Source organism: Dermacentor albipictus, chromosome 10 (genome assembly GCF_038994185.2).
Source record: "Dermacentor albipictus isolate Rhodes 1998 colony chromosome 10, USDA_Dalb.pri_finalv2, whole genome shotgun sequence".
In the NCBI taxonomy this organism is placed as follows: Eukaryota; Metazoa; Arthropoda; class Arachnida; order Ixodida; family Ixodidae; genus Dermacentor; species Dermacentor albipictus.
The window spans coordinates 18,446,643-18,463,668 of NC_091830.1; the positions used below are offsets into that span (position 1 = coordinate 18,446,643).

The window sequence follows — 17,026 nt, forward strand, 5'->3', positions numbered from 1 at the left end:
TTAGAAGGGAAAATCTGTACGATAACACAAAGACTCAGAACTATATTTCAGGCTCGAGCTGGTTGCGTAAGGACAAAAATGTACCGGAACAAATATGGCTAACAAGATGAAACATGGGTATACTGCAGCTAAATTCCGCAGACAACGGACTCAGCACATTCTAATGGAATGCGAACGGTTTCACACAGCGAGACCCGCTAGTAACGTATACCTTCTTGAAGCGATTGCATTTAGAGTGGACGGAAGCATCAACCAAACAGCAGTTGGGATAAACAAGAAACCCTTAGGGTATTGGTGAAAAAAAGTAGGGAAGAGAATGATATAGCCGGATACGTTGCAGATATAGGTAGCGGTACACGGTGGACAAATAAGTTTCAAGAAAGAGAAAGGGAGAGGTACACATAAATGCTAGGATGAAAATCATGTATGGCATACTTGAATAAATCAAGCATGCTGCCGTAAAAACCGGAATATCTATCGAACTCTTCTTTTAAAATTCTCGGCAAGAAGTGGACTCCGGTTTTTATATGGTTAATTTTTTTTACCGGTACATGCCGGAATTCTCTTTTCTTTTCAGAATTAAAGTTTGGGGGCTTGACCTACATTCCGGTTCCACCTATATACCGGTTCCTAAGGTAGCAGACTATTTATGATCGCCCTGTTTCAAATGGGACGCCAATAAATCATCATCGTGTCTTCGCGAATGCACACAAAACGATGCAAATAATTAACTTCAAAATTAAGATAGAGAACCCAGCGACCACAGCTGTGTTTTTCGCGTATACATATCCACAAAGAAACAAAAAATTTGAGTTTGGGACAGTTCATAAAATACAAATGTCCTCGTGGGGGTTCACAAATGACGTCACTCGGGAGTGCTGCATTCGAAAGACAGCACTCGAAAACACTGGCACAAGAGCAACGCAAAAACGGGAAAACAGCGCGTAGCAGATAGCACAATAACGTCACCTCTCCTGAGTTGCTTGAAGCGCTGACAGAAAATGCAGTGTACTGTAAGGCAATCGTCAAGTTCCAGCTAATAACAATTTAGTCGATTACTTTATGCAAACGTAAAAGACCGTGTGCAGATGAGTCATGGCCTTGTAGCAGTATTCCAGTTACCAGCATCCGTGCCTACATATCCGTCGCGCAAATTGTCACGACACAAAATCTTGGTATATCTCACGTACTACTCTTATAATAGTTCTCCTCAGTTCGGACGCATGCACGCACGTACGCACACGCATACACAAATCAGAAGCCTTCTACATATTACAGAGAATAAGAGCTCAATTAAAGATAACAGTTACTTCATTCAAAGTTATAATTGATTACAGCTACCACTGATTTCCTGCGTAACGAAATTTAATGAGTAAATAAAACATTATCTAATATTTTCGTCTCACTTTTCTCCATAACTTCTGGACATCGCACAAATCCAGTCGGAACGGACTTACGTGGCTCCTTCATTGCGTCCTCTGCAGCCTTTCACACGTCGTTTACCTTCGCCAACAAATTGCTTTGAAAACCTTTCATAGGTCATCTTCTCCTATTTCATTGGGAGCATCACTAGCAAGGACATTGAGAAGTCAATTCTTGAATGCGCTTGAGAGAAAGGTGGCACCGTAACGTACGAACAATAGACGAGGGAATTTGCAAACAGAGGTCGGAAACTATTAAATCACAAGGGAAGAGGCGAAGTCAAATCTCACTAAGCACGAACGTCCTGAAGGGCTGGCGCTGGTACCACATATAGAAACGCAGAACCATCACGTGATGCCGAGCGTATACAGTGCCGACAATGCAGGACGCGCGACTTGCGTTGAAGACGAGGAGACAAACACGGAGCAATGGGTCTGCCTGTCGGAACACACGCATCTGCGAAGCTGCTGCGCGGTGTTGACCGCGTGCGTTAACTGTAATGCACCTCCCACCCAATTCTAGAGCTCAAAGCTGCGTCGCCTATTTTAGCTTGCTTCGTCAATAAAGTAGTGGCAAAATATAATAGGTTAATGAAAAGGTAACTCAATTACAGTGAGCGTTACCGAGTAAAAAGGCGATTAATTTGCAAGCTGCTACTAAATGTATTATATTATAAGTCATTATTAATGTAATTTGTTATGTGCAAGTCGGACACACAAACACACACACACACGCACTGTCACACAGGGAACGAGGCAGATGAAGAGACAGCCCCGACTGCATGCGCTGCGCGTGCCAATACGCAAATGAGGTACATAAATTTAACACAGCAATTCTAGGCGTGCCTTAGTGTATACTCATGAAAGACGACGTTTTCCCACTTGTATCAGTGTCCCTGCGCCAGCGCTGTTACATGTGGAATTCTCGTACTGTGACCAGTACAATTTTACCCTGAATACGTCCAAATCGGCGGGAATAGCCGGCAAAAATGAGATCGCTGTGCCGTTGCGTTTCGGTCTAGCATAGCTGACGTTTGTGCTCTCGTGGACAGCAACAGGTACGTAGCAGTACAAGACGGGAGCACCGGATGGTAATGCCACAATTATTGACAAACGAAAACTACGTAAGGATGCCGAGGCATAGTAATGAAAAACTCAGAATCTACGTACAAACGCTATTGTGTTTCAATGACATTAGGGAAACGCGAGAGCCTGTGAAATTTTCCTCCTTGTTGTAGGTAAGAGAAAGTAATACAAACGAGAGAAATTTATATTCAGCTTACGTAAGGGTAAATTTAGCTTATCTTGAAGTCCCCTGAGGTAGAGAAGGGAAAAAAAAGACAGGGAGGAGAGCAAATGCAGGAAGGTGAATCAGAATAGCATCCGGTTTGCTATACCCTGCGCATCACCTGAACGCTGATTATGAACAACTATGAAACAAAAGGTGGAATCCCGTCTTATCACTGCTGCCGAAATAGAGAGAGAGAGAGAGAGACAAAGAGGAGGAAAGACAGGGAGGTTAGCCAGTGTATGTACCGGCTGGCTACCCTGTGCTGGGGAAAGGTGTAAAGGGAATAAAACGAGAAAGAAGAAAAGAGGAGAAAAAAAATTAAGGAAATTCACGCAGTACCGCGATACTACGCGATACAACACTCAAAGGCGATCGCACAATTCGCATGTCCTTAAAAACTTCAGCAAAGCCCTAAAGGCCTTGAGTGCCGAAGCCCGGCTGGACCAGTGTCCTAGAGCCTTCTCCTCTGTAAAGGAGCGATTGTCCAGTTTTTCGAGCGCGTTTACGAGCACTGTTCTTGGCACTTTGTAGCTGGGACAGTCACAAAGGAGGTGCTGAATCGTCTCCTCGCAGCCGCAGGTGCCGCAAGTAGGGCTGTCGGCCATTCCAATGCGGAATGCATAAGAGTTCGTGAATGCCACGCCGAGCCACAGGCGGCACAGAAGTGTTGCTTCCGCTCGTGGTAACCCTGGTGGTAGGCGGAGTTCCAGACATGGATTCAATCTGTGGAGACGTTCGTTCGTGAACTCATTGGTGTTCCACAGATTCTGCGTGAGCTCGCGGGCGAGGGAGCGAAGACTTGTGGCTGCGTCTGTTCGTGACAGTGGTAGTGGTACAACGTGGGCACCATCGTGGGCCGATCGGGCGGCATCATCCGCATGATGATTGCCCGCAATTCCGCAGTGACCCGGTATCCACTGGTAGATGACGTTGTTCCCTTTGTTGATTGCTTGATGGTGGAGTAGTCGGATGTTTGCCACTAGTTGCATATTTGGTCCGTGGTTGAAAGGGGACATCAGACACTGGAGAGCTGCCTTCGAGTCACATAAGAGGAACCATGACTGTGACGATTTGTGGCAAATAAACTCTAAAGCAGCACGGATAGCTGCGAGTTCTGCAGCCGTCGATGACGTTACGTGAGACGTCTTGAACTTGAGGGCGACAGACTCTGCGGGAATAACCACTGCTCCAGCTGAGCTATTAGAGCAGACAGAACCATCCGTGTAAACGTGGATGCGTGCTTTGTGTTTGTCATGTAGGAATGAAAGCACGGTTGGTTTGAGGGCAAAAGATGGCATCTCCGTTTTCTTCTTGATACCGGGAATATCAAGAAGAGCCTGGAGTGGATGAAGGCACCACAGCGGTCGTGCTGCAGGCGTGAAGTTTGATGGTAAAGTTTTGTGGTTGGCGGCAATAATCCTGCTAAACGCTGAACGAGGTCGAGTGGCAGGAAGGGGGGCGAGATGATGCGATGGAAGTCGCGCGAAGTGCCTGATATGCATCCTTAAAGCGTCGACTTGAAGATACGTATCGATGGGGTGGTCATGCGCGATGGCTATTGTTGCTGCCGTGGATGCACATCTGGGAAGTCCAAGGCAAATTCGTAGAGCTTGAGCTTGTACGGACTGGAGGGCACGGAGGTTGGTCCTAATGCAGGAAGATGAATCAGAATAGCGTCCGGTTTGCTATACCCTGCGCATCACCTGACGCTGATTATGAACATCTATGAAACAAAAGGTGGAAGCCCGTCTTATCACTGCTGCCGAAAAAAGCATCAACTAAAGTGATAAGAAAAATACCTTTTCCTACTATAATTATCCTAGTGTACCGAGGTACACCATATGTTTCTCAGTAAGGCCGTATTGACGCATAAACACACTGGAAATGAAATCAGCACCATTCGGAAAATATATCAGGGAAAAACCTACGTCAGCATACCAGTAAAAATGAAAGCGAGTGCATCATCGGACAGCTATAAATACGTCTAGTAACGTTACGGCACTGACGTTGCATTTTTGCCATTATAGCACAGCGCCGGTGTCCGTTAGACAAGAACACGGTAAGATAAATCCAGCGTGGGACATATCGATCATTGACTATTGAACAAACCCGAATCAACTCAGATGTTACGTGGCACCACATTCGCAGTGAGACATGAGAGGAAAATGCACAGACTCAATGGTGCATTTACAAAGGCCCCATTTACACTACACATGTAGTGCAGTCCCATGGATTAAACACTAGGTGCCGTACAATTATAGTTACGCCACCCTTTCCCTTCCATTTTCCGTGCGAAAGCGTCAAACGGCCTATAGAGCGAGAAAGCCGGCGCCTATAGCAAGGATACGGCACCTGAATTTCCATTGACTGCGACGTCACGTGATGTGTACGTCCTACGGAGCACAGCGAACGAATCGGAACATTTAAAGCCGTGGTAGCGCGCCCGGTGTTGCGTGACGGGAGAGGGCATCGCCGCAACGCCACGTCACCGTCACTCTCGGAAGCTTGCGTTATAGTGCTACAGGTGTCAGTGTGCTGTGCGATGACAGTGTTCGGTGACAGTGACCGATTGTGATTGTGTGTCTATGCTCCTTCCTTTCCTTATCTCTACTTTGTTTCCACTTTACCTCCCCCTCCCCTCTCTCCCCAGCGTAGGGTAGCCAACCGGATTTTTTTTTCTCTGGTTAACCTCCCTGCCTTTCCCCTTTCCTCTCTCTCTCTCTCTTGCGTTATCTGCGCGCTCCTTCTCCGCTCAAGCTCTCGCCTCCATTCAAAGTTCGCCTGGGTAATCGCTACAAAGAAGGTAATGTACACAAAAAAAACAGAATAAATTCGAAAGTAAAAACGTTGGTGGCAGTGAGTTTCGGACAAGGAAACGGCAGGGGCATTTCGGCATTTGCGGCATTTCCTAAGGAATATATAGTCATCTAATATATAAACTACTAAAGCAACATTTTTTCAAAGCGAGTAAGCATTTTGGAATGACTACCAATGTATAATTGTGTTCTACATTGTGCTCTGTGCAAACTTGAATGTGATCCTTGTACAACTGTAACCAGGTGTGTGCTAATGCTGCGAAACTCACCTGTATAAACGCAGGAAACATTTGAAATAGTATTGCAGCGTAACATTCGTGTTATAAATAGTTTTCAAATGTTATAACGTAAGCACAATATCTTTTTTGTATCATCATTGTTTTGTTATGTGGCACGCTCTTTTTTCATCATTATACTTGAATGAATCCCAACTAGTTTCAGGCTAGGGATTCCGATGCATTATTGCAATTCCATTTTTTTGTGCATTGTATTATTTCTGTAAAATTCAATGCAATTCAACCTACGGCTCTACACCTTTAGAAACTGAGTGCCTTACGCACTGAACCAAACCAGCGCCTCCTAGATTTCAGGCCTGTGCACTACGCTTTACGACATCGTGCCACTCGGATCGAAAGTTCCATTGCCAAGCCCGGCGTTACGAAAACGCTCACGTTAAACACACCGATGCTCCCTCGGGAGCGTCCCCATTAGCTTCTGCGGCAGTCGGGCAAGGTAGCATGACGTCACCGATCGAAGTGCACTGGCCTTGCCCTATCTAGGAGGCGCCGGCCAAGCGTCTCCACGCGCTCGTTTGCCCGCGAGGAGTTCATACTTGAAGGACCTCTCGGCGGCGTTCAATTGGACATTAATCCTTTCGCAGTCACAACTCGTAAAAAGTGCTTAGGTGTACTCGATTTTTTTTTTAATTTTTACTTGCATGCCATCAGGCATGCCCTCCGACGTTACAAACGACGCTAGTAGGCGAACTCATTTTACTATTTCTCTTTTTTTTCGTTTCATTATTTTTGCAACACACGCTCTATTTATTTTTCCTTCTGATAATAGTAATCAGTGGGCGACTTTTACAGGCAACACTATCTCATAACTCATCTGTCAAAAGATGATGCGGGTGGTGCAGAAAAGCTTATCTATGCAGTCTATTGTCAGTCTATACGTCTTGCCATAAGACTCCTAGAATTATGGAAGACATTCTGTGGGCTTACGGCTTTCCACTTGCGTGTGTGTGTGTGCTTGTGTGAAAATTTCTCTATTGACATTTGGAAGCAACCTTGTTCAAAGCCGATGAACGGCAATTCAAATAATGTATATATACTTCACATCTGTCTATTGGCAGTCCATAAGCGTTTCGTAGAAAAAGGGAAAGACCACCGTTTAAGTTGAGATTTATAGAGAAAATACAGACAGCAAACTTGTGTCTGACGGACGTTCTCCGTCTGCCGTTTTATATCCTTGTTCACACCGACCCCGTCAGCAGAGATATCGTACAGCTGCTCTGGCAATTGTCACTTTTGAGTATTACAAGGATCAGCACTAATTTCGAGTTCTAGATAATGTCGATAGACTCTAGGTTCAGCCATCCCACAATGGAGCACACAGAGGTTGCACAGATGAACGTAAAGATGTATTGCTTTCCACTTACACATTACGTTTCGTTTACATGCAGGGACTGCCAGTGACGTAAACAATGTCACATGCATGCAGGTTTTGTCGTAACTGAGACGTAGTGGATTCCATTTACGCAAAATCACTTAAGTAAACGCGAGCGGTTTCACCCAAATACAACTAACAATAATTATTTTACAGTAATGTAATAATACAGAATTTCACTTGCACGCAAATTGTCGTTTAACATAAGATCATGCGATAGTTATCTGAATACGGCTATAAGCATTAAAGAGATTTAGTGGCAGTACAGTTTACTGAGAATGTTGGGCTTAAAACATCCAGAGTTCTATGCCCAGTAAAGGTGAAAAAAAAATACAAAGATTTCGAGAATTTCGCCTATATTCGCATGCCACCAATAATCTTAGGCAATCCAAGAGGAATCTCCAGATGTGACAACACTCGTCTATCTCCGACTTCCTACGGAGCTAGAAGTGCAGAAATGAGTAATGAGCAACTAGTCCAGGGCTGTGTATACTTTGTGATTGCGAAAGATAAGCCGCAAAGAGGCGACTTTCGCTAATGGCTTTTCCCTCCGACTATGGAAATGACCCCGTCGCTCTCTTTGCTTTCTGCCCGGGAAAATGACATCGACGATGGCGAGGGAAAGGCGGCTTCCTTATTAAGCACGTCGGCTCCCAAGCAGAAGAGAAGCCAGGCGTTTAGCGCCGGTCGCTGGCGAAACAAAGCGGGCGCGCAATTTGCGGGCGTCGTGTCTCTTCCTCGACGAGAGCGCAAAACTTGACGGAAGGCGAGTAGCGGTGTTTAGCGGCGGTTATTGTTTCCGGTTTCTGGGATGGCGGGCGCAAGTAGGAAGCCCGGGGGAGGACGCCCCCCCTATCGTCGGAGATGGAAGGACGCCGAATGGAGGCGCAAATTAAGGCAGAAGCGAGGCAGACGTTTCTCGCTTCTCCGAACTTGGAATCGGGCCAGAAGTGTGCGACCGTACGGACAGACGACTCTGTAACCTCGAAACTTCCACGAAATGTTTATAAGATTCAAAATTCAAAAAGTTCAGCGTTTTCCTCTCTCTTCCACTCTCTCCCTCTCTCGTCGAGAAGCTGGTCGAATGGTTTGTACTGTTTCCAGAGAATGCCAAGAGTCGCCATCAGTGGACAATTTTTATTAGTCAGTTAGGTTAGCCGCGAACTTAAGTGACGAGACGAGGTTTTCATGTTCCAATTTTGTATTTTCTAAGTTGCTTTTTTTTTCTTTTCTTTGTGCGTGATCGTTCAACGGCCAGGTGCCTCCCAAGCGAATGTAATTAAGTAATCGGAGCCCTCCCCGATAGACATTTCGCATTCCGTGCGTTCTGCCAATTAGGAACAAAGCGAGGAAACAATTCTCAGCGTTCGCAGACACCAGCAAGCCACGTTTCTGGTCTCAGAAGCCACGCGCGAACTTCCCGGCAGTGCCACTAGGTGGCGCAACGTGTCCAGAAAGAAGCGCGACAGAAGATCCCGGTTGTCGGGTGACGCATTTCTCACCGTTTGCCCGCACCGGCGCGCCAAGCATTTCGGAGTCCACGCGCAGGCTTCGAGGCGGTGGCTTTAGATGGCACCGACTGTTCTTAGGGAAGTGCGAAAGAGGAATACAGCACACGCCTCACACATAACTAGTTTCGATGGTGGCAACATGTTATGTCGTTGTGTTGATTCAATGCTAACCGATCACCGTCGACGGCCATCGTAGAAAGGGTTCAGCCGCAACTTTTTGTCTTCCTGAACATCGAAACTTTCTGAAATTCCGAAATTGCTGCACAAATGCTTTTAAGCTTCCACGACAAGGGCTAAGCCTAAAGTATAGTCCTCTCAAAATAGCTTGGTGTAGACGAAAATGCGCTGAGGCGATTCATCTCTGCCACTGCTTTGCATCTCCGCCAAAACTGCGACTGTATGTTGCCTCTTTCAAATGCAGGCAGTTGCGAAAAGTGCCACCAAAGATAACCATGACGTCCAGAACGACGACAGAGCTGCGCACGCCTCTTATAAACGGTGGGTGTTTCAACCCGCGAGGCGCCCTAATGAGGTGGGTGGGCGGCGAGCGGTGGACAGCTCCGCGATGTCATCCACGATAGGCGAACTGACATGCCCTAATGACGTTTGCCGGTGGCGAGAAAAAAAATGGCGGGGCGTCACGCGGAAATCGATTCGCCGCAAACATCGTGCTTTGCAGAGGCGACAGAAATCAAACAAGGATAACATGAGCGCCCATGAACCAAATTTTTTCTCGGGCGCCGACACCTCAACGTTTGTACGTCAGTCGAGTCCCGTCTTCTCTTGGTAAAGGCGATGATCACGAGGGCGCAGAGCTGGTTAGTGTGCTGTTCTTATCGTTATTATTTTACAGCACTTATCAGCATCAGCAGCAGCCTCTATTTATAAACAATACAGGGATCTCCAGCTACACCTGTCTTGCGCTAGCTTATTCGTTCTTGTAACCGCCACTTTCCTAATTTCATTACAACGTCTAATTTTCTGCCGTCCTGGACTGCACTTCCCTGCCCTTGGCACCTATTCTGTAACTCTAGTGGTCGACCCATTATCTGTTGTATGGATTACATGGCCTGACCGGCCCCGCATTTTTCTGTTAATGTCAACTAGAACATCAACTCTCGCTGTTTGTTGTCCGACCCACAGCGTTCTCCCCCTTTCTACGAAGTTTAGGGCTCAAATTTTTCGTCCCATCGCTCTTTATGCGATCCTTAACTTGCTCTCGAGCATCGTGTTAGCCTTCAAGTTTCTGTCCCATGTTTTAACGCCGGTAGAAGGCAATTATTGTACACTTTCCTTTTCAACTACCGCCGTAAGCTTCCAGCGAGGATTTAGTTATGCCTTCCATAGGCACTCTAATCCTTTTTTTGTCTTCTCTAAATTTCCCTCTCATTATTGGAGTAACCTGTGAGTAATTGACCTATATGAAATGACTACTGCACAGACTCTAGAGGCTACTTTGTGACCATGAATTCTTGTTCCCATGCCAGGCTATCGAACGTTACCTTTGTCTTCTGCACATTAATCTTCAACTTTACTTTCACATTTTCTGAGATAACGTCGTCACTAATTTCTCTCGATTCGTCCCCGGTGTGCTCGAACAGGACAATGTCGTCTGCAAACCGAAGGTTGTTGAGATATTCGCTATTTATCCTCCTACCTAAGTCTTCCCTAGTCTAATAGCTTGAATATTTCTTCTAAGCACACAGTCAATCGCATTAGAGAGATTGTGTCGGCGTGCCTGGCCACTTTTTTTCTTTTCTGGACTGACTGGGTATGTACCGTTGTTCTAAGAAACACTTTCACGCCAACTTGACGCACTCTGTTCGTGCTACTCGATCTGTGCTGGTCTTCAATTAAGCTTTTTGCTGCCACCTTGGGTCATTGGGTATTTGCCAGTAAGTGTGTGCCGCTCTTCGATGAACGTTTTGCACGCCAAATTCAGTCACTAAGTAATTGCCACTGAGAATTGGACGCGCTGTAGTGACCAAAAATTAGGCACAACCCATCTCCCGGTGGGAATCATTGAATGCGTTTACCATTGAATCAATGTAGCGACTCAACACATAGCCACCAACGTGTTTACTGCAGTGGAGTTTCTCATTCGCGCTTCCCTAAGAACACGGCGCCATCTAGCGTCGCCACCGCCAAGGCTGCGCGTGCCCTCCGAGATGCATGGCCCGCCAGTTCGGTGCGCGCGAACGCTTAGAAAAGCGTCATGCGGCATCCGGGTTCCTCCCTCACACCTCTTTTTAGACGCGCTGGATATGTGTGACTAGCTATGTGCCACTGGGAACGGGCCGCTACAAGATAACGAAAAAGGTCCCTTCGATTTCTCCTATGCTGATCGGAATCGAGTCCTTGTCACAAGGATTGCAAAAGGACAGCAAACAGATGCTTTAGCAGGCTGCACCACAAGTGCACTGCGCATGAGCCACTTTTCAATAAATGTCTCTGACATCAACGCTTTAGCGAGCTGCCCCATGAATGCACTAGGTATGTATCGCCCTTGATAAATCTCTCCCGAAGTGCGGTCACTGACGATGTGCCACTGGGTGTGCGGCAAGCCAGTGAACAATGTTCGGTGTTCTCAGGCACCGGCGCGCCAAGCTTCTAGTCTCGGAGGTCAGGTGCGGACTTCTGGGCAGAGCCACTAGGTGGCGCGTGGCGTCTAGATAGAGGCGCGATTGAGGATGCCGGTTGCCGCATGACGCGTTTCTCAGCGCGCGCACGCACCGGCACGCCGCACATTTCGGAGGCCACGCGCAGGCTTCGAGGTGGCGGCGATAGATGGCGCTGAGTTTTCTTGGGAAAGCGCAAAAAGAGGAGTCCCGCTGCAGTCAACGCCTCATCGATGACTCGTTTCCACAATGGCACTATGTTGTGTAGCTATATTAACTCAATGTGAACGAATCAGCGTCGACAGTTATCGGGAAATGGGCTGGGGCATTTTTTTTTTTTGCAGTGAAGGTGTATGCTTTGGAACGCCAAAGAAAGCCTCCCATTGAAACTCATACAAACGTTAGTGGAAGAAGCATTGAAGACGCGCGTTTGCGAGGGCATGAGGGAGTGGCATTCGGTAGAGGTGCTAAATCAGTGTCCGTTAAACCAACATGAAGTTCACTGACCTTCGTCTCCTTTTATCCTGTACATGCTCTAGCACTACATTCGTAATATCGTCCCACGTATCTTTTACGAAGTCGAAAATACGTGAAAAAAAATTCTATTTACTAAAAAGCCTATATGGAAGGAGAGAGTTCACTTTTTAACGCGATAGCGTTAAGGAGCTCGTGTCGCAGAAAAGCCGGTGTCGTCGGCGTCGGGTGTCGGCGTCGGCGGCGTTGACCGTGAGCGATAAACCACGGCAGGCGCTTCATAAATAAAAAGCAACTTCCAAGATTGGCCCGGTGGGAATCGAACCCAGGTCTCCGGAGCGTGAGACGGAGACGCTACCACTCAGCCACGAGTTCGATGCTTCCAAGCGGTGCAAACGCGCCTCTAGTGAATGCGGTGTTGCCTTCGAAACGAGCCGTGGAAAGTTATACTGCGGTGTATATCGGTAATTATGAACATGTAACGTACAGAAGTCACAATTACACGAGTTGCGAAGTGCGTTTCCGCTGCATTTCTTCTGCGCTTTCCGCACACGCAGAGCCATCTTGCGGCAAACACAGAAGACCCCCTCCTCTCAATGTACGGCGCTGCCCCGACAGGAGGAGCGCCGCGCGCGCATTGGGACCGCTGCCAGGCGCGTCGCGGGACTCCCTCTCCCCTGACGACGCTTCGCCGTGCTTCCGGTTTAGATTACTATCTATCTCTCTGCCCGTGCCGATCACGACGTTTGGCTGGCGTAGATCGTTTCCCCTCCGAGACACCGAGTTCTTTGGTTCGTTTCGCTGCGCTGCGTTGCTTGACGCTCACCGCGTGATAGGTGGGCGCTAAGTCCGATGCGGGGCGCATCGTAAGTGATTGCTGTGCCGTAGCGCATTGTCTTATACCCCTTGGCGGGTCGACGGGAACGCTGTCGCGTCCCACTCTTGAAGGCGAAGCTTAAGCGTCCTCCAATTTTTCCTTTCTTTTCTTTCAGTACAAGGAAAAAAAGGCGGAATGGGAAGGCAAGGACAAAAGGCGCATGCCTTTTTTCTTTGCGAGAAAAAAACGTAGTGTCGCCTATGCAAAAATACCAGAAAAAAATGAAAAATGGTTTAATGGATTTTCAGCGGAAGTGTCGATGGGATGAAACCTAATCTGTGCTTTTTGCCTTGGTCACGCAAATGCCAAATGTCCTGTTTCTGGCGTATTCGTCGCGGGTTGGAAATGCTTATTCGATGTTTGAAACGCAAACACTAATAAAGCCTCCGTATGCTGCTCGGGAAAGGATAAATATAGAAGCTGCCGCTCCTAGTTTGGGAGCAACATCGTAAGTTTCGCCCCACTCATGTGTCATCCAAATATGTTGCTTTCGCGCTAGTTCAGCATTTAGTTAAAAGCTTACAATGATCGTGCTTTCTGAGTGGCAAGACTAGTTGTGAAGAAATTTGCCGCGTCGATGAGGATTCTTGAAAAGAAGCGAACAGCAATGTAGTTACGTTTGGTCTGTCTTGGTCCGATAGATCCGCAACAATCACCCGTGCGGCGACAGTTACAAAAAAGAGTGCGACTCAAAAAAAAAAATTATGGGGTTTTACGTGCCAAAACCACTTTCTGATTATGAGGCACGCCGTAGTGGATGACTCCGGAAATTTCGACCACCTGGGGTTCTTTAAAGTGCACCTAAATCTAAGTACACGGGTGTTTTCGCATTTCGCCCCCGTCGAAGTGCCGGGGCCGGGATTCGATCCCGCGACCTCGTGCTCAGCAGCCCAACACCATAGCCACTGGGCAACCGCGGCGGGTCGCGACTCAAGTAGGCTGATAGCTTTCCACCACATTTCACACTCGTGTTTGAATGGGAGCAATTTTCTTCAGAAACTCCCTAGAATTGAGGATTGGGCACACTTGGTATTGCGTTCTAAAACTGGTACAGTGCAGCATAGAAAGGAAGAAACAAAAAAATTAAATTATGGGGTTTTACGTGACAAAACCACTTTTTGATTATGAGGCACGCTGTAGTGGTGGACTCCGGCAATTTCGACCACCTGGGGTTCTTTAACGTGCACCTAAATCTAAGCACACGGGTGTTTTCGCCCCCATCGAAACGCGGCCGCCGTGGCCGGGATACGATCCCGCGACCTCGTGCTCAGTAGCCCAACACCATAGCCACTGAGCAACCACGCCGGGCAAAGGAAGAAACAAGCCGAGCCGGCTAGATACAGGAAAACAGCGCTGTCACCAGATGAAGGAACACAGCGCTCTGTTCCTTGATCTGGCCGGTTCGGCACGTTTCTTCCTTTCTATGTTGCGCTGTACCAGCTTTGGAAATCCTTCAGAAAGTTATAACGCGGTGAACCCTCTGGATATCTCGCTTTTTGTTGATGAAAGATACGTCTTCGGCAGATACTTCGATAGAGATTGAAAGAACAGAACCTGCTTTATTCGCCGAGTTAAAAACCATATAACTTTAATGTTCTTTCCGTGCTACCATACTGTTTGCAGTCGCCTTTATATAGTGGGGAAGGCTTCCTTTTCTTTAAATTAAATAAGTTGTGCTTTGCTTTTTTTTAAATTGTGGAACAAACCATCTTTGTTATTTCACAGTGTTGTTTCATAACAAAATCGTGGTGGATGTACTGGTTAGCAAAAAAACAAATTCAATTTTAATGCGCCAAACTACACCTGAAATTTTTATTAGCTGTTAAACCGACGCTAAAGGCAGCATTTATTCATACTACGCTGTGTAACTTATATTTAGATGTATATTTCATTTCAATTATCGATAGTATATTTACATACACGGCGCAAAGAAAGGTGATGAAATTTGCTTAATTTTATTGCGCCTTTAACTCGGTGCTGGTACGTCAGTGTCACGTCATGGATTTCCTAGCATTTTCTTGTACGCAGGCTGTCCTAGCACAAAAAAAAATCAATTATCAGTACTAGCCCTATTCAGTCATTGGTTCCTTTAGCATATACATAAATAGCTCTTGGACCTGAGTTGTCGTGAAAATTCGTGACATCCCAGCCTGCTGTTGAAGCAACTTATGGGTGGCGTGGCCACGTGTCTTTCCTTCCTCTCTTTCTTTTTTTTTTCGTGTGCTCTCTTTTGCCATTTTAGCATTGAAGGCGAGTACTTTACTGATCCAGTTGAACCAAACACTCCTCGTTAGTGTCGTTTTAGGATTAACGGGCAGACGCGTCCGCGAAGTGAGAAATTACCATATTGAAAAAGCCTACACATTTCTCAAACTCTTTACGCGTTGATTGGCTTTTCATGGCAGCAGCTTACGCACCTAATTGGCGTGTAATGTTTGTCTGTTTTCAGTAACGGCGCGGCATACCATGACAAACGGATAACTAAAGCCCGAAAGAACTAAAATCTGCATACGAAGATGCTGAAAAGCTTCTAATTTTAGCTGAAGTGCGCTGTGAAAAAGCCCAGCTGGACCTTCCAACCGTGAAAGCGTATTCAATGGTCGCTTTGTTTTCTATCTCCTTGGAAACAGAGAACCGTCTCGTGCTGAATTTTCATGTATGGCATTTCTCTTTTTCGTTCGTTTTTTATTTGTTTCTTACTTTCGTTAGTTTGCTTTAGGCATAGTGAGTACCGAGCTCACTGTTCAATTCGCCACGCGGTGTTTTGCCATAATATATCCGCGAGCACACCACTACCGGCTTTCACGGAAGTTCGCTATCGCTACCAGAAGAAAAACAAGAAGGTTGTGTAACTATAACGGAACCGACGACGAGTTCATAACTTGCTCACAGGCTTTTCGCCGGGGCACGAGGGAGCGAGACCGTGAAGTGAACGTTCTAAAGCGAAAGCGCCTAATGCTCACTCAGGCGTTCTGGGAATGTTTAACGCTCGAGTCTTATTCTTTTCATTCGTAGTGGTGTGTTCCACGCGTGGTTCTCGCTATAAGTGTCTTCGTTAATATTTCTTTAATTCTTGTCCTTTTTTTTTCTCCGCCTTCGAATAATTTGGACAAAGGCACATGGGATGTGAGTGATGGAAATCACGAAAAATTATCCATAAAGAATTCGCCGCAGACATGAGTAAGCCGACGTCATTCTAGACCTACGTTAAAAAAGAAAACTTTTTTTTAGGCTAACTCGAAGAGTTTTGCAATGAAGACGTCAGCGTGAAAGTTTTGCATCAGTGTTTAAGGAACACGCTGAATGCTATCAGTATTATCATTATTATTATTATTGATGATTTATTATTATCATTAATATCATTACTGATGATTTATTATTATCGTTATTATCATTACTGACGATTTATTATTATCGATATTATCGTTATTCACGATTTATATTATCGTTATTATCATTACTGATGATTTGTCATTGTCGTTGTCGTCGTCGTCATTGCTGTTGTTCTTGTTGTAAACACACAAACATACCACGTAGAAGAACGAGCAGCGTGTTGCAATTATCTGTTAAAGAAGGCTACGCCCACTCATTTGAAGAGGAGCGATAAAAAGAAAGACAGAATAGGAAGAAGATAATAAAAGGTAAAAAGAAAAGAAGAGGAAGGTACAACACATCACATCAGATGCCGAGGGCGAGTCTTTTGTAGGAAGGAGTCCAGTCCCAAAGTTGAGAAGAATTCGATTGTAGCTTTGTGAAGCTTCACATTGATTTTAAGCGCAACCTTCAGGACGTAAGGAATCATTAGGTGCAGGTCGAACAAGATTGCGTTGCCAGAACTCGCACAGTAGCACACACTGACACTTGTCTAAAGTTTGGCGTTTTAACAACTGCTCAAATGATTGATTCCTCAAGCTCAGTGCGAAGGATTCGGCGCAAATAGACGCTACCTTGTTACGGCTTCCTTTCTGAATGACGAATACGCGTTCCTTCGCTACGAGCACTTGTTTAACAAAGAGGTAAAAAACGAACAAGAAAGATACGGAGTGACTCCGTATTCCCATCTGCACAACGACTGAGCGCAACTCATTTCTCCAGCCTCTGCCTGGCGCTAGTTAATTGTTCACCGATAGAAATAGATTGTACAGAATTGGAAGATGAATGGAGACTCAAGTTCGGTTGACTTTTGCTATCAAGAAAGTGCCCACGTACACGAAAGCACTATGAAATTTGTGACGTCAGACCGCAAACGTCAGCCCTGTGGTTTAGGTGCCAAATTCAGGAACAGAAGTTCCCTAATATCACCTTCCTGAGTATCATCCCTAAATAACGAAATAAATTAAGTAGTAGTTT

The 17,026-nt window shown here is 46.2% G+C and overlaps 1 protein-coding gene across 7 annotated transcripts in view; it reads right to left on the bottom strand.

Moving 5' to 3' along the window:
* Positions 1-17,026, bottom strand: part of LOC139050528 (achaete-scute homolog 1a-like) — a 497,333-nt gene that overhangs the window by 221,612 nt on the left and 258,695 nt on the right. The window lies entirely within an intron of this gene.